Source organism: Phocoena sinus, chromosome 3, assembly GCF_008692025.1.
Source record: "Phocoena sinus isolate mPhoSin1 chromosome 3, mPhoSin1.pri, whole genome shotgun sequence".
Taxonomy (NCBI): Eukaryota; Metazoa; Chordata; class Mammalia; order Artiodactyla; family Phocoenidae; genus Phocoena; species Phocoena sinus.
In genome coordinates this window covers 10,104,292-10,130,401 of record NC_045765.1, presented here as the reverse complement: position 1 = coordinate 10,130,401, position 26,110 = coordinate 10,104,292, and the positions used below count along the sequence as shown (strand labels likewise).

At 41.0% G+C, this 26,110-nt stretch overlaps 1 pseudogene; it reads left to right on the top strand.

The window, feature by feature from the left end:
* Window positions 1-11,941: 11,941 nt before the first annotated feature.
* On the top strand, window positions 11,942-25,235 carry LOC116750661 (annotated as a pseudogene).
* Window positions 25,236-26,110: the final 875 nt, after the last annotated feature.

The following is a 26,110-nucleotide window of genomic DNA, read 5'->3' as shown; positions in this document are numbered from 1 at the left end:
TTTTTTTTGGTTGTGCTGGGTCTTATTTGCGGCAAGTGGGCTCCTTAGCTGCGGCTTACAGGCTCCTTAGTTGTGACGTCAGAACTCTTAGATGTGGCATGCATGTGGGGTCTAGTTCCCTGACCAGGGATTGAACCCAGGCCCCCTGCATTGGGAGCATGGGGTCTTATCCACCATGCCACCAGGGAGGTCCCCAGTTAGCATTCTTATTACTAATGCTTTGAACTCTTTAACTGGTAAATTATTCATCTCTGTTTCATTAGTTGTTTTTTCAGGGGTTTCTTTTTTGTTGTTGTTCTTTTGTTTGAAACAAATTTCTCTGTCTTTTCATTTTGCTTAACTTTCTCTGTCTCTATGAAATTAGGTGAAACAGTTACTTATCCCAAGGTTAAACGTGTGTCTTGTGTGGGAAAGTCCCTATACATTCTTGTGTGCCCAGTGGCTTTGGTTTGAGAGCTGGACCTGAAGTGACCACTAGTTTTATCTCATCACGTCACCTCAGGGTGTGTTGGCAGCTATCACCAGGTGGTCAATGGGGCTAGAGGCAGAGGGGCTGAAGCCAGAGCTGGGTGTGAGCCAGGGCTTCTCCTATGCTGAGTAGACAATACTGCCCTATCAGGGTGGGATCAGGTCCAAAGGTACTGGAGCAGAAACCCTCAGGGCCCAGTTCAAGTTGGTTCCATTCCCTCTAAGTGTGTGCTCTCCCCCCTCTCAGTATTGGCACTTTTGCCCCAAAGGGGAGCAGTGCTGGAGCAAAACTGGGGGAAAAAATAGGTAGTTTGGACTTCATCAAATCAATGACTTTGGGGGTTTGGCAAAGATGGCACAGTAGGAAGACCCTGAATTCACCTCCTCCCGTGGGCATACCAAAATTACAGGTATTTACAGAGAAACTATTGATGAGAACCACCTGAAGGCTAGCAAAAAAGATCTTCTACAAACTAAAGATATAAAGAAGAAACCACAACACGATGGGTAGGAAGAGCAGAGATGCAGTATAGTCAAGACCCATGCCCATAGATAGATGACTCACAAACATGAAGATAATTACAATTTCAGAGGTTCTTCCCAAGGAGCAAGGGTCCAATCCTCACATTGGGCTCCCCAGCCCGGGGATACTGCACCAGGTTGAAGATTACTTCATTGTAATTGGGGATTACTTTGGGGAGAGCTAGAGGGTTGTGGGAAAGAGAGACCACTCTTAAAGGGCTTACACAAAATCTTACATGCTCCAAGAACCAGGGCAGACACAGTAATTTGAAAGGAACCTGGGTCAGACCCACTTACTGACATTGGAGAGTCTCCCAGAGAGGCAGGAGGCAAATGGGACTCATGCTGGGGACAAGGCGCTGGCAGCAGCCATTTTGGTGGGCTCATATTAGCATGACGACACTGGTGTTGGCGAACACCATTTTGGAATCCTCCCTCTAGCTTATTAGTGCCAGGACCTGGCCCCACGTACCAGCTGGTTGGCACCAGTCCTAGCACACCCCAGGCCAAGCAGCTAGCCAAGCAGGGACACAGCCCCACCAACCAGCAGGCCAGGTGCTCTAAGACCCCCTGAACCTCCAGCTGCCCTGAGACCTGACCCTGCCCACCAGAGGGTCCAAGACCCAATCTCATGTACTGGTGAACTGGAAATAGTACCAGGATTCCTACAGGCTCACAGCCAGAGATTTCTGGACCTGGCTCCACCCACCAGTGGGCTGATACTAGCCCCAGGACCTGACTTCACACACTAGAGGGTGGGCACCAGCACTGAGAAACCCTGAGCCCTAGCCACACCCACCAATTGGCAGATACAAACCCCAGGACCACTGCAGCCAGCTGTGTGAAGACCTGGCCTACAATCAGCAGGCTAGTACCACTCTGGGTTTCCCTGGGCCATGGCCCCACTCACTGGAAGGCCAAGACCTGCTCTGGGACTCCCTAGACCACACAGCCAGCTGTTTCAGGAACCAGCACCAACCACTAGTAGGCTGACACCAGCCCCAGGACCCCTTCTCTGTGCCATAGCCCCATCCACCTTCAGGCTGACACTAGCTCCAAGAACACTGGCCCTGCAGCCAGGCACCCCAGGACATGACTCCACAAACCAGTGGGCCAGCACTAGCCCCCAGAACCCATGGGCTCCACAGCCAGCCTTGTCATGACCTGGCCCTGCCCACCAATGGGCCAGGACCAAGACTCCCCTGGATGTGCCATGACCTGGCCTCAACCATCAGCAGCTGTCAACCTCTCTGCACAAGGCTTTCCTGGCAACCAACTAGACCATGGGCCAGCCATACCTACCAACATGCCCATAGTAGTCATCCAACTAAAACAGAAAGACCCACACAGCGCACATGGATAGCACCCCTAGAGCCTGTAGCTCTAGTGACCAGAAGGGAGTGTGCTGCTGGGCAACACAGGATGTCTTCTACATAAGGCCACTTCTCCAAGATTGGGAAACATAAGCAACCTACCAAATTCATTGTATAAAAACAGTGAATTAAGCAAAATGCAGCAATGGAGGAAAATTTTCCAAATGAAGGAGCAAAATAAAACCCCAGAAGTAGAACTAAGTGAAGTTCATATAAGCAATCTACCTGATAAAAATTTCAAGGTAATAATCATAATGATGCTCAAAGAACTCCAGAGAAGAATGGGTGAACACAGTGAGAGGTTAGAATTTTCTAACAAAGGCAAAAAAATATAAAGAATCAAAAAGAGCTGAAAATACAATAACTGGAATAAAAAATGCACTGGAAGGAAGGCACAGTAGTTTAGTTGATACAGAGGAACAGGTTAGCAAACTGGAAGAGAGAGCAGTGGAGATTACTCAAGCTGAACAGAAAAACAACAAAAAAAAATCTTTTAAAATAAGGACAGTATAAGATACAACATACAGCCTACTAATGTTCACATTATAGGGGTCCCAGAAGGAAAAGAGAGTGAAAAGGGGGCAGAAATGTATTTAAAGACACAGTAGCTGAAAACATCCATAAACTGGGACAGGAAACAGACATACAGGTTCAAGAAGCACAGAGAGTCCCAAACAGGATTAACCTAAAAAGGATCACAAGGCATATTGTAATTAAAATGGAAAAACTTAAAGATAAAGAGAATATTAAAAACAGTAATGGCAAAGCTCTAAATTGCATACAAGGCTATCAGCTAACTTTTCAGCAGAGTCTCTGCAGGACAGAAGGGAGTGCCACAATATATTTAAGGTGCTGAAGAGAAAAATCTACAACCAAGAATACTCTACCTGGTAAGGCTTTCATTTAAATTTCATGAAGAGATCGAAAGTTTTGTAGAGAAGAAAAATCTAAAAGGATTTAGCACCATGTTTTGCTGAAAGTTTTACTTTCGTTTCAGGTTAATAGGATTCACTGGCAAATAACCACTCCACACTAAGTTAAGCAAAAATTTAAAGAGTTTATTGGATTAACACAAGAATACAGTATATCAATTAAGAAAAGAGTATTATAACTAATTAAGAAAGAATAATAGACGTTTATACATCACCAAATTGGTGAAGCACCTACATCCAGATCCAAGCAGCACTGGGAAGTCCCTGGAAGAGCAATCTGGAGTCCCATGTGGGAAAAAGCCCCAAGCAGTGTGTCTACCCCACAGGTGAGACTTCAGTTTGTTACTCAAAGGAGTCCCACTTCTAGCACCAGGCCCAGAGTGATAACAATCGGCCTACATGCAAATTTGCAGCTCTGGTTATTGTTATAAATGCCTTGGTCTTAACTCATAAAGTCTTGGAGTGTTCTCTGATCCCCTGGGGCTGGCCAGGCCCTCAGCGTTCAAGAAGCCCCTAGACTTACTCCCTATCTTATCTAATGATTTACAAGGTGTGCTGGCACCACCACTGCTGGCCTGCATGTAGCTTGACACATAACCAGTTTTTAGGCTTCTTGCCCGGTCAGAGAGAGGTGAAGCCTGAAGCCTGAATAAGACTACTTTACTAGCTTCCCCAACACACCACCAAATCAACTTTACAAGCAATGTTAAAGGGACTTCTCTAGTGGAAAAGAAAACACCACAATTCGAAATATGAAAGTTACAAGAGGAAAAATCTCATTGGCAAAGGCAAACATACAGTAAAGATAATAGATGAACTACTTATAAAGCCAGTAGGAAGTGTAAAAGACAAAAGTAGTAAAATCATCTATATTCACAGTAAGTAGTTGAGGGATACACAAAACAAAAGATATAAAGTATGATGTCAAAAACAGTAAACATTGATGGGGGTAGTAAAAATGCAGGGTTGTTAAAATGCATTTGAACTTAAGAGATCAGCAACTTAAAATAGTCTTATATGGCTACATATAAACCACATGGCAACCACAAACCAAAAATCTATAATAGATACACACACAGAAAGGATAAAGGAATTCAAACATAACACTAAAGATAGTCATCAAAGCACAAGAGGAGAGAGCAAAGGAAGAAGCAAGGAACAAAAAAGAACTACAAAAAATCCAAAAATAAATAACAAAATGGCAATAGGTATATGCCTATCAATTACTTTAAATGTAAATGGGCTAAATTCTCCAATAAAAAGACATAGAATGGGTGAATGGATACAAAAACAAGACCCATATATATGCTGCCTCGAAGGGCCTCACTTCAGATCTAAATACACACATGAACTGAAAGTGAGGGGATGGAAAAGTATTACATGCAAATGGAAACAAACAAACAAAAAAGGGTAGCAATACTTAGACAAAATAGACGTGAAAACGAAGACTGGACAAAAGACAAAGAAAGACATTACATAACAATCAAGGGATCAATTCAAGAAGATATAACAATTGTAAATATATATGCACCTGACATAGAAGAACCTAAATATATTTTTAAAATATATTAACAGACATAAAAGGAGAAAGTGACAGAAACACAAACATAGTAGGAAACTTTAACACCCCACTTACATCAATGAACAGATCATTCAAAAAGAAAATCAAGGGACTTCCCTGGTGGTCCAGGGAGTAAGACTCCACATTCCCAATACAGGGAGCCCAGGTTCGATCCCTGGGTGGGGAACTAGATCCCACATGCATGCCGCAACTAAGACTTTGCACATCACAACTAAGAAGACCACATGCCACAACTAAGAAGTCCTTGTGCCACAACTAAGAAGCCTTCATGCCACAACTAAAAAAAAAAATCCCACATGCTGTAACTAAAGATCCCGCATGCTGCAACAAAGATCCCATGTGCTGCAACTAAGACCCAGCACAGCCAAAATAAATATTTTTAAAAGAAAAAAAAGAAAATCAATAAGGAAACATTGGCCTTTAATGACACATTGGAGCAGGTGAGCTTAATAGCTATATCTAGAACGTTCTATCCAAAAGCCACAGAATACACATTCCTTTCAAGTGCACATGGAACATTCTCCAGGACATATGACAGGCTAGGCCACAAAACAAGTCTCAGTAAATTTAACAAGACTGAGATCATAGCAAGCATCTTTTCCAACCACAAAGCTATGAGACTACAGGGCTTCCCTGGTGGCGCAGTGGTTGAGAGTCCGCCTGCCGATGGAGGGGACATGGGTTCGTGCCCCAGTCCGGGAAGATCCCACATGCTGCAGAGCACTGGGCCCGTGAGCCATGGTCACTGAAGCTGCACATCTGGAGCCTGTGCTCTGCAACAGGAGAGGCCACAACAGTGAGGGGCCCGTGTACCACACACACACACAAAAAAAAGCTATGAGACTAGAAATCAACTACAATTAAAATAATGCAAACAACACAAACATGTGGAGGCTAAACAACATGTGGGTCACTGAATAAATCAAAGAGGGAAACAAAAAATACCTGTAGAGAAGTAAAAATGAAAACACAGAGATCCAAAATCTATGGGATGCAGCAAAAGAAGTTCTGAGAGGGAAGTTTATAGTGATAGAGGCCTACCTCAGGAAACAAGAAAAATCTCAACTAAACAACCTAACCTTATACCTAAAGGAACTAGAAAAAGAAGAACAAACAGAACCCAAAGTTAGTAAAAGGAAAAGAATCATAAAGACCAGAGCAGAAATAAATGAAATAGAGACTAAAATAGCAATAGAAAAGATCAATGAAACTAAGAGCTGGTTTTTTGAAAAGATAAAAAGTTAATAAACCTTTAGGAAGACTCATAAAGAAAAAAAGAGTGGGACTTCCCTGGTGGCACAGTGGTTAAGAATCCACCTGCCAATGCAGGGGACACAGGTTCAATCCCTGGTCCAGGAAGATCCCACATGCCATGGAGCAACTAAGCCCGTGCACCGCAACTACTGAGCCTGCTCTCTAGATCCCCTGAGCCACAACTGCTGAACCCACATGCCACAACTACTGAGCCCATGTGCCACAGCTATTGAAGCCTGAACGCCCTAGAGCCTGTGCACCACAACTACTGAGCTCATGTGCCACAACTACTGAGACTGAGTGCCACAACTACTGAAGCCTGCACGCCTAGAGTCCATACTCTGCAACAAGAAAAGCCACTGCAATGAGAAGCCTGTGCACCACAACGAAGAGTAGCACCCAATTGCCACAACTAGAGAAAGCACGTGTGCAACAATGAAGACCCAACACAGCCAAAAATAAATTTAAAAAAAAAAAGAAAAAGAGAGGGCTCAAATCAATAAAATCAGAAATGAAAAAGAAGTTATAACCAACACCACAGAAGAAAAAGGAAGTGTCCTAAGAGATTACTATGAACAATTATAAGCTAATTGTTATAAGAAATGGACAAATTCCTAGAAATGTACATTCTCCCAAGACTGAATCAAGAATGTATGAACAGACCCATTACCAGTAAAAAAATTGAATCAGTGATTTTTAAAAATCCCAACAAACAAAAATCCAGGACCAGGGCTTCCCTGGTGGCGCAGTGGTTAAGAATCTGCCTGCCAATGCAGGGGACACGGGTTCAAGCCCTGGTCCGGGAAGATCCCACATGCCGCAAAACGGCTAGGCCCGTGAGCCACAACTACTGAGCCTGTGCATCTGGAGCCTGTGCTCTGCAATGGGAGAGGCCACGACAGTGATTGGCCCACGCATCATGATGAAGAGTGGCCCCCACTTGCCGCAACTGGAGAAAGCCCTCGCACAAAAACAAAGACCCAACACAGCCAAAAATAAATAAATTAGTTAATTAATTAAAAAAAAATCCAGGACCAGACAGCTTCACAGGTGAAGAGTTAATACCTAACCTTCTTAAACTATTTCTAAAAATTTCAGAAGAATGAATGCTTCCAAACTCATTCTGTGGGGCCAGCACCACCCTGATACCAAAACCGGATCAAAGATATCACAAAAAAGAAAATTACATGCCAATATCATTGAGGAACACAGATGCAAAAATCCTCAATAAAATATTAGCAAACAGTATTCAACAATACATTAAAAAGATGATATACCATGATCAAGTGAGATTTATCCCAGGGATTCAAGGATGGTTCAATATCCATAAATCAATCAATGTGATGCACCACATTAACAAATTGAAGAATAAAAACCATATGATCATCTCAACAAATGCAGAAAAGGCTTTTGACAAAATTCAACATCCATTTATGATAGAAACTCTCTGCAAAGGAGGTATAGATGGAACATACCTCAACATAATAGAGGCCATATATGACAAGCCCACAGCTAATATTAAATACTTAACAGTGAAAAGCTGAAAGTTTCCTCTAAGATCAAGAACAGAAAGCTGCCCACTCTCACCACTTTTTTTTTTTTTTTTTTTTTTTTGCGGTACGCGGGCCTCTCACTGTTGTGGCCTCCCCCGTTGCGGAGCACAGGCTCCGGACGCGCAGGCTCAGCGGCCATGGCTCACAGGCTCAACCGCTCCACGGCATGTGGGATCTTCCCAGACCGGGGCACGAACCCGCGTCCCCTGCATCGGCAGGCAGACTCCCAACCACTGCGCCACCAGGGAAGCCCTCTCACCACTTTTATTCAACATAGTATTGGAAGTTCTGGCCACATCAGACAGGAAAAAGAAACAAAAGGAATCCAAACTGGAAAGGAAGAAATAAAACTGTCCCTGTTTGCAGATGACATAATACTACACATAGGAAACCCTAGTGATACCACCAAAAAACTACTAGAACTCATCAATAAATGCATACATTTGCAGGCTACAAAATTAATATACAGAAATCTGTTGCACTTCTATGCACTAACAACAAAGTATCCAAAAGAGAATTTAAGAAAACAATCCCACTTACAACTGAATCAAAAAGAATAAAATACCTCAGAATAAATCTAACTAAGGAGGTAAAAGCCCTGACTCAGATCTATAAGACACTGATGAAAGAAACTGAAGATATACTGTGCTCATGGAATGGAAAAATTAACAGTGTTTGAATGACCATACCACTGAAGGCATTCTACAGATTCAATGTAATTCCGATCAAAATACCAATGACATTTTTTCACAGAACTAGAACAAATGATTCTAAAATTTGTATAGAAACACAAAAGATCCTGAAGAGCCAAAACAATCTTTAAAAAAAAGAACAAAGCTGGAGGTATTACGCTCCTTGATTTCAAACTATACTATAAAGCTACAGTAATCAAAACAGTATGGTACTGCCAGAAAAATGGACACATAGATCAATGGGTCAGAATAGATAGCCCAGAGGTGGACTTATGCTTACATAGGCAAATAAGCTATGACAAAGGAGGAAAGAATATATAATAGGGGAATAAAATGGTGTTGGGGAAACTGGACAGCTACATGCAAAAAGAATCATAGTGGACTACTTTCTCACACCATATACAAAGATAAACTCAGAATGGATTAAAGACTTAAATGTAAGACCTGAAATGATGAAACTTCTAGAAGAAAATATAGTCGTTCTGACCTTTTACATTGGTCTTAGCAATATTTTTTTTGGATACATCTCCTCTGGCAAGGAAAACAAAAGCAAAAATAATCATGTAGGACCACATCAAACTAAAAAGCTTTTGCACAGTGAAGGAAACTATCCACTAAACATAAAGGCCGCCTACAGAATGAGAGAGGATATTCACACATGATATGTTCAATAAGGGATTGATATCCAGAATATAAAAATAAATCAATCAACTCAACATAAAAAAAAATTAAAAAGTGGGCAGACGATCTGAGTAGACATTTTTCCAAAGAAGACATACAGATGGCCGACAGGCACATGAAAAGATGCTCCACATCACTAATCATCATGGAAATGCAAATCAAAACCACAATGAGATATCACCACACACCTCTCAGAATGACTATTTTCAAAACGACAAATAACAAGTGTTGGTGATGACATGGAGAAAAGGGAACTGTTGTGTGCTGTTGGTGGGAGTGTAAATTGGTGTAGCTGCTATGGAAAACAGTATGAAGATTCCTCAAAAAATTAAAAATAGAATTACCATACAATGCAGCAACTCCATTCCTGGGTATTTATCCAAAGAAAGTGAAAATACTAATTCAAAAAGATATTTGCACCCATATGTTCATTGCAGCATTATTTACAATAGCCAATATATGAAAGCAACCTAAGTGCTTATCAATAGATTAATGGATAAAGAAGACTGTATATATATGTAAAATGAAATAATACTCAGCCAAAAAGGGAATTAAATCTTGTCATTTGAGACAACATGGATGGACCTAGAGGGTATTATGCTAAGTGAAATTAGTCAGACACAGAAAGACAAATACTCTGTTTTCACTTATATGTGAAATCTAAAAAACAAATGAACAAACATAACTAAACAAAAACAGAGTCATAGATACAGGTACTAACAGGTGATTGCCAGAGGGGAGGGAAGTGAGGGGAGGAGAGAAATAGGTGAGAGAGATTAAGAGGTACAAACTTTAAGTTACAAAATAAATGTCACTGGTATGGGAACTTCCCTGGCGGTCCAGTGGTTGGGACTTCGCCTTCCAATGCAGGGGGTGCAGTTTCGATCCCTGATCAGGGAGCTAGGACCCCACATACCTTTCAATAAAGACTTTAAAAAAAAATGGTCCACATCACAAAAGAAAAATCTTAAAAAAAAAAGAGAGGGGAGATAATTTTTAAAATAGTAATAATAAATGTCACTGGTATGAAATGTACAGCCAATAATTATGTAAAATCTTTGCATGGTGACAGTTGGTAGTTAGACTTACAGTGATCATTTTGAAATGTATAGAAATATCTATCAGTACGTTGCATAACAGGAACTAACATAGTGTTGTAGGTAAATTATACTTCAAAAACAAACAAACTCACAGAAAAACAGATCAGATTTGTGGTTACCATAGGCGGGGGATGCAGGGGTGTAGGGATGGGGGAGGGGTCATTGGACGAAGGTAGTCAAAAGGTACAAACTTCCAGTTGTAATTACTAGGAATGTAATATACAATAGATAAATATATATATGATGAAAGTTGTTAAGAGGGTAAATCCAAGAGTTCTCATCACAAGGAAAAAAATTTATTTCTTTAATTTTGTATCTACATGTAATGATTGATGTTTACCAAGCTTATTGTGATAATCGATTCATGATGAATGTAAGTCAAATCATGCTGTACACCTTAAACTTACACAGTGATATATATCAATTATATCTCAATGAAACTGGAAGAAAAAAATTAATGACTTTTGTGCTTCAAAGATAACCATCCAGAAAGTGAAAACACCCTTCAGAACCCTTGTGCACTGTTATTGGGAATATAAAATCTTGTTGATAGTATGAAAAACAACAAGGCGATTCCTCAAAAAATTTCAACTGAGTTACCATCTGGCAAATTTACTTCAGGGAATTGAAATAGAATTGAAAGCAGTGACTCGAATTGAAAGATACATATCCAATTGTGTTCATATCAGCATTATTCCCAATAACCAAAAGGTGGAGGTAACTCAAGCATCCATCAATGGTTGAATGGATCAAAGAAACAAGGCACATACACACATCAGGGTGTTGTTAGGCTTTTAAAAGAAAGCAAATCTGACACCTGCTGCAACATGGATGAACCTTGAGGACATTATGCTAATTGTAATCAGCCTGTCAAAAAAGTTGAAACAGTATGATTCCACTTGTATGAGTTACCTGGCATAGTCAAATTCATAAAGACATAAAGTAGAATGGCTTTTGGCCAGGGGCTGGGTGACGGGGAGAATGAGGAGTTGTTGTCTAGTGGGTATGGAGTTGTGGTTTTGGAAGACGAAAATAATTCCGGAGATTGGTTTCACAATGTTAATGTATTTCACAATGTTTACCCATATACTTTAAAAATAATGACAATGTAAATTTTTATTGCATGTATATTACCACAATCAAAAGTAGCCCAGACCAGATAAAAGTTCGGTTTAAAATCAAATGTACCCGCACTTCCCTGGTGGTCCAGTGGTTAAGAATCCACCTTCCAATGCAGGGGACGCGGGTTCCATCCCTGGTCCGGGAACTAAGATCCCACATGCCGCGTGGCAACTGAGCCTGCATGCCACAGCTAGAGAGTCCGTGCTTCAACTACAGAGCCCAGACGCTCTGGAGCCCCCGCACCACAACTAGAGAGAAGCCCGCACGCTGCAACACAGAGCCCACACAGCTGCAATGAAAGAGCCCACATGCCACAACGGAAGATCCCGCATGCGGCAATTAAGACCCCAGGCAGCCAAATAAATAAATTTTTAAAAAAACGTCAAATGTGCCAGGTGGAGACAGGCTCTCCCCACAGGCCACAGAGAATTCTGCAGAGCAAAACTTTCTCCAAGGGGTGCAGCATACGTCTGTCCAATCAGGGGCGCCTGTGGGCCAGGTGAGTGGTGCTACACAGCTTCCCGACTTGGTTTTATCCACTCGCTTTGGCCGACCCCAGGGTCGACTCTTCTGTGCCCTTCACCGTTGCTAGTTCCTTTGCCACAGTCTCTGTCGCGCTGTGATCTGCACTGGTCGTTAGGAGGGACCCAGGAAACCTAGAAATGGTGAGTGTGCTGCCCCTTGGCGTGCGGAGACGGAGAGGAGAGGCTGGTTGGAACCGGCCGTGGCGGGACCCGGGCCTCCCCGCGGTCAACTCCCGAGTCTGCGGACCGAGTCCACCCCTGCGCCGCCGCTCAGACCTCATTCCCTCCGGCTCGCAGCGTGGGGGCGGGGCCGGTAGCGGGGCCTCCGCGCATCCTGTCCTGTCACTGCGCGCGGCGACTGGGGCCCTTACCCCGGGGCCTCTCTGGGCAGCTCTGTGCCCGCAGCCCCGCGTATCCCTCATATTGTGCGGTGACCACGGGGAGGGTCATCAGGGGACAGTACTGACTAGGTCTCCGGGGGTTCGTGCGTGGAAGGATCTGTGGTCTGTGGGTTCCCAGCCTCTCCTTTTTGACACAGGGGGACCACTTTCCTCCTGAGTTTTCCAACTGTTTGGGAAACAAGATTTCAAATCCACGATGCTGTCCCCCCAGAGTAGCTGGCAACAAATGCCTAAATTTCCAGATCGCTCCCCGCATTCCCAAAACACTCTTCCCCACACTGATTCACAACAGCATTACCAACTGTCCATTTTCGGGGTTCATTTCAAAGAGGTCCAGTATTTTAACTGTATATCCTTTAACACTGAGCCATGGTTGGCTTTTTTTTTTTTTTTTTTTTTTTGTCTGTGGGTATTTTACGTGAGAGGAAAGCAGAGAATAACCACCTGGAATTTGTTGTATGAAATCTTTTGTCCAAATTTATTTTCTAGGGACAAACATCCTATGGGAAATCCTTTGATGAGGTTCTTCTTTGGAACTTTCCTGGGCGAACTGTCCTGTAAGAACTACCCCCTCTGATTTTGTCACCTTGAAAAGATTTATTCACTTATTTAAGTCTCTTTCAATAAAGGTGAAATGTATCTAATTTATAGAGCTTGAAAGACAATGTAAGAGATTTTCGAAGAGGCAAGAAAGAGGTGTATTTAAGCCAAAAGAAAATATCCCAGGATTACATTCCATTTGTTAAGAATTGTGGTTTCACTAAAGTGGGAAGGGGGAGAGTCTTTGCCTCCACTGCCCCACCTTCACCCTCCCCTTAAACCCTCTGCCTTTTGAAAGCAGATCGTTTTCACTGAGATGTTGGACACTACAGGTGTCTGTCCCTGGGCCAGCAGGGACCTCTGAAGCCTTCTTCATGGCCTGGCTTTTTTTTTTTTCATCCTGTGGTTTTTCTAATGGATGTTCAGGATTTTTGTAATCTCATAGCTATCCAAGTTCCACTTGTAAATTTTAAGAACTTTAATTGAAAGTTAAATTGAAGTTGCTGTTTGTAGACACTTAACACCCATGAAACACCAGCCATCATGACAAATCCTTGAGTGTTGTTTTAAGAAAATGATGTTGGTCATCACAGCTTCAGCATCTCTTGTTTTTTGATGCTCATCTCCCCCTGCTGATCTCAGAGTTTCCTGGCTTCGCCTCCCCCGCCTCACCTCTTTGCTGTCCGGTGTAGCGATTTGGTGAGAGAAATTGCTGCCTACTCCTCCACCCCTATCCCTACCCCCTACACTACATATGAGTTTCAAGTTTTATTATTGCAATAAAAGTGCTTTATGCTTTCTTTTCTCAAAAAAGGAAAGGATTGTGGTTTCACTTTTTTCTTCCCCTGAGAATGGGTAGTAAGTTTCTGAGGTGCGTACTTTCTTTTTGGATGATTTCAATAGGAATTCCAGGACTTAGACTTGAAAATCAGAAGTGTTCAAGTGTGGTTAATTATTTACAAAACAGTGTATTACCATGAAAATGATAATTAACTGACATCTTCTTTTACAAATAAATAGATATTTGGGGTTTTCTGGTTAAACTAGTAAAAGTGCCTTATGATTTTCTTCCTTCCTTTCTACAAAAATACTGGGTTTGAATGATTTTGCTGGATTGTTCAAACACTGGGTTTGTGTCGTTTAAAATATAAAAGTAGGTCCCAAACAACTCCAGTGGGGTGTAGAGGACTGTGGTCAGCGACCCAAGTTAATGCCTCCTTAAGTCTGCAAAGGGAAGTACTTGAAGGTCCAGTTGGTTCTTCTTGGGGAGCCTACCTCCTACCTGGTTGCACCCACCATGGAAGGAGTGAAACTACAGAGCCCTGGAAATCTGGGAAAGCAAGTGCACATGGGGGCGAGGGGGTTGTAGTTGTGGTTTCTTTAGACCTAGACATTTTTAGACATTATTTTTTTGAGTGTTGCATCCATAGTGTCGGTGCATTCAGTGTAATTTGTGCACAGGGTAGTCTGTGGAGGTTGGTGTTCTGTCTCCTTGTCAAAGTGTTTAGGAATTTGGGAGTTCATTTGGGTTGGAAGCTGCTGAGAAATCCTTACTTGTGAGAATGGAAGCCTGGGGGAGGAAGGGCTTGCATACCGCCAGGCAAGAGAAGAGTATGTACTGCTGCCAGAGTTTTATTTTGGGGTCCTTACCCTTCTTCACCAGGGACAGACTCACTTCTAGGGGTTCTATCTCAGTCAGGAGTGTCTGGATCACAATTTTAAGAACATGTTTAACTTTCTGAATGTGGGTTTTTGTTTTGAACTGTAGGGAAGTGGTGTGCTTATCTCAGCTGATTCAAATATTTGCTTTCTTTCCTTTGGATTCCTTTATCTATTGTATATTGTGTTCCTGTAATTCTTCTTTTCCTTAGAAGAAAAATAACCCCTCTGCATCCACATAGTTTGCACTACTTTTTACATCTTGTATTACTATAGTACATTTGTTACAATTACTGAACCCATATTCATGTGTTGAAGTCCACAGTTTACATTATTCTTGACTATTTGTGTTATATGCTCTCTGGGGTTGCAAACGTTTAATGACATATATCCATCATTTCTGTAGTATATAGAGTAGTTTCATTTCCGTCAAATCCCTTAAGCTCCACCTGTTGGTTCATCCGTTCCTCCCTCCAACCCCCAAGTCCTTATCAACCAAAGATCTTTTTACTAGCTTGTAATTTTGTCTTTTTCAGAATGTCTTACATTTGAAATCATACAGTATATAGCCTTGTCAGATTGTCTTCCTTCACTTAGCAATATGCTTTTGTGTTTCCTCCATGTGTTTTCATGGCTCGATACCTCATTTCTTTTTTTTTACTGAACAATATTTTATCGTATGGATATGCCAACTGATTGTTTATCCATTCGACACTTGAAGAATATCTTGCTTACCTCTAACTCTTGCAATTATGAATATAAAGTACATACAAACATTCATATGCAGGTTTTTTGTGAATGTAAGGTTTCAGCTCATTTAGGTCAATACCAAGGTGTGATTGCTGGATCTTACTATATAAGAGTATAATTAGTTTTGACATAAAATTCCTAACCTCAAACGTAGGCATACCAAATTCTGTTCCCACCAGCAGTGAATGAGGATTACCTGCAGCTTCACGTCTTGGCTGTGTCTGGTGTTTTGAGTCTTTTCATTTTAGCCATGTATAAGTGTGTAGGGACATCTCTTTCTCTCTCTTTTTTGGTAATTCTCCAAGAACATATGTTGAGCATGTTTTCATACTGCTTATTTCTCATTTGTATATTTTCTTTAGTGAGGTGTCTATTCTGATCTTTAGCCCATTTTTAACTGGGTTGTTGGTATTTTTACTGTTGAGTTTGAGTTCTTTGTATATTTTGGATACCAGTCATTTATCAGATATTTACAAAGATTTTAGCCTTGTCTGTGACCTGTCTTAACACTTTCCCAGGACACAAGTTTTTCATACTAAAGAAGTATAACATTTTTTTTCTTTGTGGATTTTTTGTTTTTTTGGTGTTGTATCTGAAAAGTCATCACTACAGACAAGGTCACCTAGATTTCCTCTTATGTTATATCTAGGAGTTTTTACTTTTGCATTTCACATTTAGATTTCTGATCTACTTTGAGTTAATTTTTGTGAAAGGCTTGTGTTTACCTTCCTTTTGCATGTACATATGTGAGTGTGTGTGTGCTTTGTATGTGGCTAACTGTTATTTCCATAATTATTTTTTTAAGGTTTTCTTGTGTCCGTTGAATTGCCTTTACTTCTTTGTCAAAGATCAGTTGAATACATTTTTTGTGTGTTTACAGGAAAGCAATTGATATTTATATTCTTCAGCCTTGCTGTACACTTTTATTAATTCCCAGAGTTATGTCTGTTTGTTGTGGATGCTATCAGATGCTTTACATAGAAAATCATGTCATATAGAACAAAGACAGTCTTATTTCTTGCTTACCAGTCTATGTACCTTTTATTTTCTTTTCATGTCTTACTGCATTGGCCAGAGCTTCCAGTACAATGTTGGATAGATGCTTCCTTGCCCTGTTCTTAAATTCCCTGTGAAGCATCCAGTTACTTACCATTAAGTACAATATTAACTACAAGTGTTGTGTAGATTTTTTTTTTAAGAACAGAGAGTTCCCTTCTATTATTAGTTTATTATCATAGTGGATGTTAGATTGTATCAAATCTTTTTTCATTTTTTATTTCCCTCTCCTTTCATTTTTGATATTAATAATTTCTGTCTTCCCTCTTTGCCTGGTAATCTTGACTAGATGTTTATCAATTTTATTAAATTAATCTTTCAAAGAACCAGCTTTTGGTTTTGTTAATTTTCTCTATTGCTTTCCCATAATTACACTGATTTCTCTTTTAACTTTAAATGTTTCTTTTCTTCTGCTTACTCCCATTTTAATTTGCTGTTATTTTTATTGCTTCCTCTGTTAGATGCTTACGTTATTGAATATAGATCTTTGGGTTTTTCTAGTGTAGCCTAGAAACTTCTCGTGTAGCCTAGAAACTTGATAGCCTAAACTTCCCTCTTTACATTAGTTATGCTGCATCCCACAGCCTTTAATAAGGTGTATTTTCATTTCCTTTAGTCACAAAATAGTCTCTCTTGAGACTTCTTCTGTGATCCCACATATTATTAGAATTCTGTTATTGAATTGCCATGTATATTAGGGGTTTCCAGCTATCTTCCTGTCATTTACCTCTAGAATATGTCAATGTGGACTGAGAGCATATTTCATATGGTTTCTTTTCTTTCAGTTTATTAAGGTGTGTTCTGTGTTACAAAATGTAGTCTGTCTTGGTGAACATTCCATGTGAACTTATAAAGAATGCATATTCTGCTGTTATTGCCTTAAGTATTCCATAGATCACAGTTAAATCTAGTTGTTTTATTGTGCTGATCAGTTTAACTGTCCTGATTTTCTCCTGTTGGAATTTATAATTTATGGTAAGGGGACATTGAAGTCTTCCACTATAGTAGTGGATTCATCTGTTTCTCCTTGCATTCTATCAGCTCCTTTCTCCTTGCATTCTAATGCCCCTCTTTTGTTATGCATGTACACATGAAGAATTGCTATGCCTTCATGGAGAATGGGCCCCTTTGTCTTTATGTAATGCCCTCTTCATCTGTGAGTTTTCCTTGGTCTGAAATCTGCATTGTCTGAAATTCATACGTCTACACCAGCTTTCCTTCATTAGTGTTGGCGTGGGACATTTTTCTCCATTCCTTTACCTTTCATCTGAGTCTTTATATGTTTAAAGTGGGTTGCTTGGGCTTCCCTGGTGGCACAGTGGTTAAGAATCCCCCTGCCAATAAAGAGGACACGGGTTCGAGCCCTGGTCCAGGAAGATCCCACATGCCGCAGAGCAATTAAGCCTGTGCGCCACAACTACTGAGCCTGCACTCTAGAGCCTGTGAGCCACAACTACTAAGCCCACATGCCACAATTACTGAAGCCCACGCACCTAGAGCCCACACACTGCAAGGAAGAGCAGCCCCTGCTCGCCACAACTAGAGAAAGCCCGCACACAGCAATGAAGACCCAACGCAGCCAAAAATAAAAAATTTAAAAATAAATAAATAAATAAATAAAATTAAGTGGGTTTCTTTTTTTTTTAATATTTATTTGGCTGCGCCTGGTCTTAGTTACAGCACATGGGATCTTCATTGCAGCATGCGGGATCTTTAGTTGTGGGATGCGGGGTCTTTAGTTGCAACATGTGAGATTTTTTAGTTGCGGCATGCCAACGCTTTTAGTTGCAGCATGTGGAACCTTTAGTTGTGGCCTGCAAACTCTTAGTTGCAGCATGTTGGATCTAGTTCCCTGACCAGGGATCGAACCCGGGCCCCCTGCATTGTGAGCATGGAGTCTTAGTCACTGGACCACGAGGGAAATCCCTAAAGTGGGTTTCTTATAGGCAACATATAACTGTGATTTTTTAAATCTGATATTACTGCATCTGTCTTTCAACTGTATTGAGAGCATTGATGATTAAAGTTGTTGATCAGGTCAGATGAATATTTACCATACCTGTTACTGTTTTCTCTTTCTTGCCCTTGTTTTTGTTTGTTTGTTCATTTAATTTTTATTTATTTATTTATTTTTGGCTGTGTTGGGTCTTCTGCACACGGGCTTTCTCTAATTGTGGCGAGTGGGGGCTACTCTTCGTTGCGGTGCACAGGCTCCTCATTGCAGTGGCTTCTCTTGTTGTGGAGCACCAGCTCTAGGCGTGCAGGCTTCAGTAGTTGTGGCACACAGGCTCAGCAGTTGTGGCCTGCAGTCTCTAGAGCACAGGCTTAGTTGCTCCATGGCATGTGGGATCTTCCCGGACCAGGGCTCAAACCCGTGTCCCCTGCATTGGCAGGTGGATTCTTAACCACTGTGCTACCAGGGAAGTCCCTTGTCCTTGTTTTTTGTTTCTGTCTTCCACCTTTTTCCTGCCTTCTCTGGCTTTAATTGAGCAATTTACATGATTCATTTTTTTATCTGCTCTTAGCATATCAATAACACATTTTTAAAAAATATTTTTTGTGGTTGCCTTTGAGTTTGCAGTGTACATTTACAACTAAGCCACATTCTCTGTCAAGTATAGGCATACCTCATTTTACTGTGCTTTGCTTTATTGCACTTTGCAGATATTGCATTTGTAGCAACTCTGGCAGGCAAGCTATTGGCACCATTTTTCTAACAGCATTATCTTTTTCTTTTTTTTTTTTTTTTCTTTTTGGCTATGTTGGGTCTTCGTTTCTGTGCGAGGGATTTCTCTAGTTGTGGCAAGCAGGGGCCACTCTTCATCGCAGTGCACGGGCCTCTCACTATCGCGGCCTCTCTTGTTGTGGAGCACAGGCTCCAGACGCACAGGCTCAGTAGTTGTGGCTCATGGGCGTAGTTGCTCCGCAGCATGTGGGATCTTCCCAGACCAGGGCTTGAACCCGTGTCCCCTGCATTAGCAGGCAGATTCTCAACCACTGCGCCACCAGGGAAGCCCTAACACCATTATCTTTTAATTAAGGTATGTTCATTTTTTCTAGGCATAATGTTATTGCAACTTAACAGATTACAGTATAGTTTTTCATTTGTTCGTTTGTTTGGCTACACCACGCAGCTTGTGGGATCTTAGTTACCCGACTAGGGATTAAACCTGGGCCCTTGGCAGTGAAAGCACCAAGTCCTAACTACTGGAAAACAGGGGATTCCCTACAGTATAGTGTTTTATATGCACTGGGAAACCAAAAAAATCATGTTAATGGCTTCACTGCAATATTCATTTTACTGCGGTGGTCTGGAACCACGCCCAAAATAACTTCAAGGTGTGTCTGTATCATTATACCATTTCACTGGTTGTACAGGTAGCTCATACCACATTGTTCCCAATTCTCCCTTCCCTGTCCCTTGTCATATTGCTGTCATTTATTTCACTTATCTATAAGCTTATTATTACCAAATACATTGTTGCTAATATTATTTTAAACAAAGTACCATCTGTTACATTAATGACAGTAAATCTCAAAGATACTTTACCATCCTTTATTCCTTTTATAATCCTCCACTGTTGTCATTTACATTTTTTCTGATGAATTTTTGAACATTCATTCAAAGTAGGTGTACTAATGACAAATTCCCTCAATTTTTGTCTCAGAAGGTCCTTATTCTTTTTTAAAAATATTTATTTACTTGGCTGCGTCGGTTCTTAGTTGCGGCACATGGGATCTTCATTGCAGCTTACAGGATCTTTAGTTGCGGCATGCAGGATCTTTAGTTGCAGCATACAAACTCTTAGTTGCAGCATGTGGGATCTAATTCCCTGGCCAGGGATTGAACCCAAACCCCCTGCATTGGGAGCATGGAGTCTTAGCCACTGCACCACCAGGGAAGTCCCCCTTATTTCTTCTTTATTTTTGAAGAATGATTTTGCTTGACACAATTCTACAAGAGTGAGCTTCCCTGGTGGTGCAGTGGTTAAGAATCCGCCTGCCAATGCAGTGGACATGGGTTTGAGCCCTGGTCCAGGAAGATCCCACATGCCATGGAACAACTAAGCCAGTGTGCCACAGCTACTGAGCCTGCGCTCTAGAGCCTGCGAGCCAAAACTACTGAGTCTGCGTGCCACAACTACTGAAGCCCATGCACCTAGAGCTGTGCTCCGCAACAAGAGAAGCCACCACAATGAGAAGCCCGTGCACTGCAACGAAGAGTAACCCCCGCTTGCCGGAACTAGAGAAAGCCTGCGCACAGCAATGAAGACCCAACACGGCCAGAAATTAATTAATTAATTTTTAAAAGTTCTAGGAGAGTGTTTTTTTTAATTTCAAAACTTTAAATATTTTGTGCCATTCTGTTCTTGTTTGTACAATGTCTGAAAAGAAGTCTGATTAATTCAAATTTTTGTTTCTCTGAACCTAAGAAGTGTTTTCCCCTCTGGCTTCTTTCAATACATCCTTTTTGTCTTTGATTTTTCACTAGTTTGAATATGATAATGTAGTCGTCCCTTGGTGCCCTTGAGGGATTGGTTCCAGAATCTGCCACAGATACTGAAATCCATGAACGCTCAAGTCCCATAGTTGGCCTTCCGTATTCATGGGATGCACATCCATAAGTATGGAGGGCTGACTGTATATTTATTGAAAAAATATACATATAGGTGGACCCATACAGTTCACACCCATGTTGTTCAAGGGTCTACTGTACTTGGGTGTGCACTTCTGATGTTTTCATATTTAGTGTTTCTGTATCTACAGTTTGCAGTCTGTCATTAATTTTAGGAAATTTTGTTGTTGTTGTTTTCTGGGTTAATTAATTAATTAATTAATTTTTTGGCTGCATTGGGTCTTTGTTGCTGAGTTCGAGCTTTCTCTAGTTGCGGGAAGTGGGGGCTGCTCTTCGTTGCGGTGCGCGGACTTCTCATTGCGGTGGCTTCTCTTGTGGAGCACGGGCTCTAGGCCCCCGGGCTTCAGTAGTTGTGGCACGCAGGCTCAGTAGTTGTGGTTCGCGGGCTCTAGAGCACAGGCTCAGTAGTTGTGGCACACTGGCTTAGTTGCTCCATTGCATGTGGGATCTTCCCGGACCAGGGCTCAAACCCATGTCCCCTGCACTGGCAGGCAGTTTCTTAACCACTGCACCAACAGGGAAGTCCAAAATTTTGGTGTTTATTAATTCACTTATTTTTTCTGTTTCTTTCCGTTTTTTCCTTCAGGTATTAGTATTATGTGTATTTTAAACATTCTGTTCAAGAACATTATCCTGGGGTTCATGGATGTTGTATTCTGTCTTTTTTGGTTTTTTTTGTCTTTGTATTAGATTCTGGCCTAGTAAATAAATAGACTTTTTTGTCAGTATAGGCTTTATTAGGAACAATATTTGGGGCACATTTCAAAATTCCATCTTCCTTTTCTCTTTCCCAGTTTTGGAGACACTGGCTTGCCCTTTGACCTCAATGCACACATGGATCTCAGAAGGGTTGTTCATTTCAAGGTCTTTCATTTTCTTCTAGTGAGACCGAGAATGACATATTCTAAGTTCCCTAAATTCCAGACTGGAAGTTAGCAGGACACCATCAACATTGGCTGGTTGGGAATAGCTTCTTCCTGAAATTGGAGGATGGAGATTTTATATTCTTTTGGAGGAAAGCACTGCTGACATTTTTACATATTTTATAATCGTGGGCTAATTTACCATCAAGCCATTGTGGACTTCAGTGAACTTACAATCTACAGCTCTTAACCTGTTCCTCAAGTGCAACAAGGATCAGGGTGCACCATTCAGGATTGACTGGAAAGAGATCTTTTGGTACATCATCTCATTAGCTGTTCTAAAAAATGCCTGGAAGCAGCCCCAAGGCACATGAGTTTAGGGATTCTTTCATTCTAAGTTGTCATGCCTCTTCCTCATGTCTGAGCTCTTAAGTTTCAAATAATGTTTTAACCTATCAGATCAGGGGAAAAAGTGAAGAATTGTGTCTGTGACAAATATTACACAAGTTAAAAGCAACACTTGCCCACAGGAATATTTACATTCAGGCAGCTGCCTCTGATTACTTCTAATGGCCTGGATGACTTTAGGACAGTGTGACCAGCTGGGCTTTTTTACAAGTTTGATTTCTACAGGCCTCCTGGACTTGCATGTTGGGTCATGGGACTAGAAGAAAAAGCTTCCAGTTCTTCACTGGGTTTTTATTTATTGAAAGCTCATGCAGATTTGACCCTTTGCCTCATGGAGTGCTGTGAATGGTGGGGTGATAAGGAAGAAGATGAAAGAATCTTTCTCACAAGGAATTAGTGGTCTTAAAATGATAATATTTGTTTCGTTCCTATAGCATTTCCCAACCATTTCCCAACATGCTGCGCACCATGCTGTTAGAGAGAAATGAGATGTTAGAGAGAAAAAATTTGATCACAGTAAAAATGTGTAAATAATTTGCATGTGCTCGTGATACCATTAAACTCTAAAAAGGAGTGGGACTTCCCTATTGGTCCAGTGGTTAGGACTCTGTGCTTCCACTGCAGGGGGCCCGGGTTTGATCCCTGGTCGGGGAACCAAGATCCTGCATGCTGCACAGCATGGCGGGAAAAAAAAACCCAAAAAACTTACGAAGGAGTAAGTGTGGACAGAGAGTAAGATTTTGATGATCATAGTTAGATAAAAGTCATAGATAAATGTTTGGAGAAGACAGACTCACACATAACCCTCCTATAGATGGAGTATAGATGTCTAGTGCTGTCAGTGTCATGCATCTGACTGTACATTTATTGGGGATATTTTTAGGACTCAGTAGCTTTTGAGGATGTGGCTGTGAACTTCACCATGAAAGAGTGGGCTTTACTGGATCCTTCACAGAAGAAACGACAGAGATGTGATGCTGGAAATCTTCTGGAACCTGGCCTCAATAGGTAAGGACGACAACATTCCTTCACTTTGTCAGTTTGAGAATGAGTTTTCTTGCCCACCGACATTGTTCCAAGATGTGGAACGTGGAAAAGGAAGAATGTTGGTAAGTAAACTAGACATGGTCACAGCTCTAGGCATGGACCTAGACTCTAATAGTTTTTCTGTAACTTCTAATACTTTGGAATTATTTTTCTGGGTCTACATTTTAGGGAAAACATGGGAAGATCATGTCATTGAAGATCAGTACAAAAACCAGGAGAGAAAACTAAGCTGACTTGCACTCACAATGAGAAGCAGTGTCTCATGTGAGCATCCTAGTATGTTATGATATTTTTTAAAAAAGTAAACACAGAAACCAACACATGATTGTAAAGCAATTATACTCCAATAAAGATGTTAAATAAATAAATAAATACATAGAAGCAAACGACAAATAATCCCTGCTTTAAATGTATTTATTAGAAAATTTTCAAAAACAAAAACAAAAGAAAGAAAAAATTTCCCCAAAATACTGTCTGAAATGTGACATAGTCATTCAGTGTTTGTAAAATATTTCTCTTGGAAACAGTATTAGTAAACCCTCCGTATGAATGTTACCGTTTAAATAGTCTCAAGGGTGAAGTTCTCTTGCAGAGCATTCAGTATATTCAATTTCAAACAATTCAGGCGAGGGAGAAACTCTACACTATCCCTATAAATCATAATAAATATAATAAGTATAAAATCATTAATAAAGAAATAATTAACAGTGTGCTTCTCATTATTTACAGAAGTCATATGGTTGAGGCACTCTGTGAAAATAAAGAGGGTAGTCCATGTGGAGAAAACTTCAGCCTTATTCCAAATCTCAGTCTGAACAAGAAAACTACTGGAGTAAAACCACATGAATGCGGTGCATGTGAAAAAATCTTTACATGTCATTCATCCCTTAATAGACATATGAGATGTCACACTGAACACAAACCATATGAGTATCAGAAATATGGAGAGAAGACGTATAAATGTAAGGCATGTGGGAAAGCCTTTGGTTATCTGCAGTGTTTTAAAAAACATGAAAAATCACAATGGAGAGAAAATGTATAAATGTAAAGACTGTGGGAAAGCTTTTATTATGTGTCTCAAAACCCTTCGAAGACATGTGATAACACATACTGGAGATGCTCCTTATAAATGTAAGGAATGTTGGAAAGCCCTCAGTTGTTCCAGTTACACTTTTTTTTTTTTTGCGGTATGTGGGTCCCTCACTGCTGTGGCCTCTCCCGCTGCGGAGCACAGGCTCCGGACGCACAGGCTCAGCGGCCATGGCTCATAGGCCCAGCCACTCCACAGCACGTGGGATCCTCCCGGGCCGGGGCACGAACCCATGTCCCCTGCATCGGCAGGCGGACTCTCAACCACTGCGCCACCAGGGAAGCCCTCCAGTTACACTTTGAGTGCATGAAAGAACTCACACTGAAGAGAAACCCTATCATTGTAAACGCTCTGGAAGAGCCTATAGATATCAAACACATGACAGAACTGGCACAGAAGAGCAGTTCTATGAATGTAAGCAATGTAGTAAGGCTTATATTTCCCTTTGAGGTTTAAAAATACATGAAAGAAATCACACTGGAGAGAAACCCTACAAATGTAACGAATGTGGTAAAGCTTTCAATTCTCATCTAGGTTTCAAAATACATGAAAGAAATCACAGTGGCGAGGAACCATATGAATGTAAAAAACGTACCAAAGCATTCAGCTGCCCCAGTTCTCTTCAAAGACATGGAAGAATTCATACTGGAGAGAAACCCTATCAATGTAAGGCATGTGGGAAAGCCTACAGATACCAGAGTTCCTTACATACACACAAGAGGACTCACAAAGGAGAGAAACCCTGTGAATGTAAGCAGTGTGGGAAAGGCTTTCTCTTTCTAGCTTCCGAGCACACATGATCATTCACAGTGGAGATGGACCTTATAAATGTAAGGAATGTGAGAAAACATTCTTTTCTCCCAGTTCATTTCAAATACATGAAAGGAGACACACTGGAGAGAAACCCTATGAATGTAAAATATGCGGTAAAGGCTTCAGTTGTTCCAGTTATGTGCAAGTACATGAAAGAATTCATACTTGAGAGAAACCCTTTATTTTATTTATTTATTTTTTAAAACATTTTTATTTTTGACTGCATTGGGTCTTTGTTACTGCACGTGGGCTTTCTCTAGTTGTGGCGAGCAGGGGCTACTCTTCGTTGCAGTGCACGGGTTTCTCATTGCAGTGGCTTCTCTTGTTGCAGAGCATGGGCTCTAGGTGTGTGGGCTTCAGTAGTTGTGGCTCGTGGGCTCTAGAGTGCAGGTTCAGTAGCTGTGTCACACGGGCTTAGTTGCTCCACAGCAGGTGGGATCTTCCTGGACCAAGGCTCAAACCCGTGTCCCCTGCATTGGCAGGTGGATTCTTAACCACTGTGCCACCAGGGAAGTCCTGAAAGAAACCCTTTAAATGTGATAAATGTGGGAAGGCCTTCATTTATCACACAAACTTTCAAAGACATATGAGACTTCACACTGGAGAGATACCATACAGATGTGAAGAATGTGGGAAAGACTAGTGGTCCCAGTTCATCCCAAAGGCATGAAGGGAGTCACTGGATACTCTTGAATGTAAACAACGTGGGAAAGACTTCATTTGACCCCATCCCTACATGTTAAAACTCTCATGGAAAAGAAAAAAAAAATGTGGGTAACATTAGAAAACTTGCTGGAAATTAATCTATGTATAAAGCATAAGAAAAATTTCAATATGAAAGAATTATAAAAATTTAAATATGTTTGCTAAGCCTCTTTCTTAAAGGACATCATTGGACTGTGGATTTTTACCAATTATTGTTTTTATTATTTTATTTTTATTTTTATTGAAGTATAGTTGCTGTACAATATTATACGTTACAGGCATACAATATAGTTATTCACAATTCTTAAAGGTTATACTTCATTTGTAGTTATTATAAAA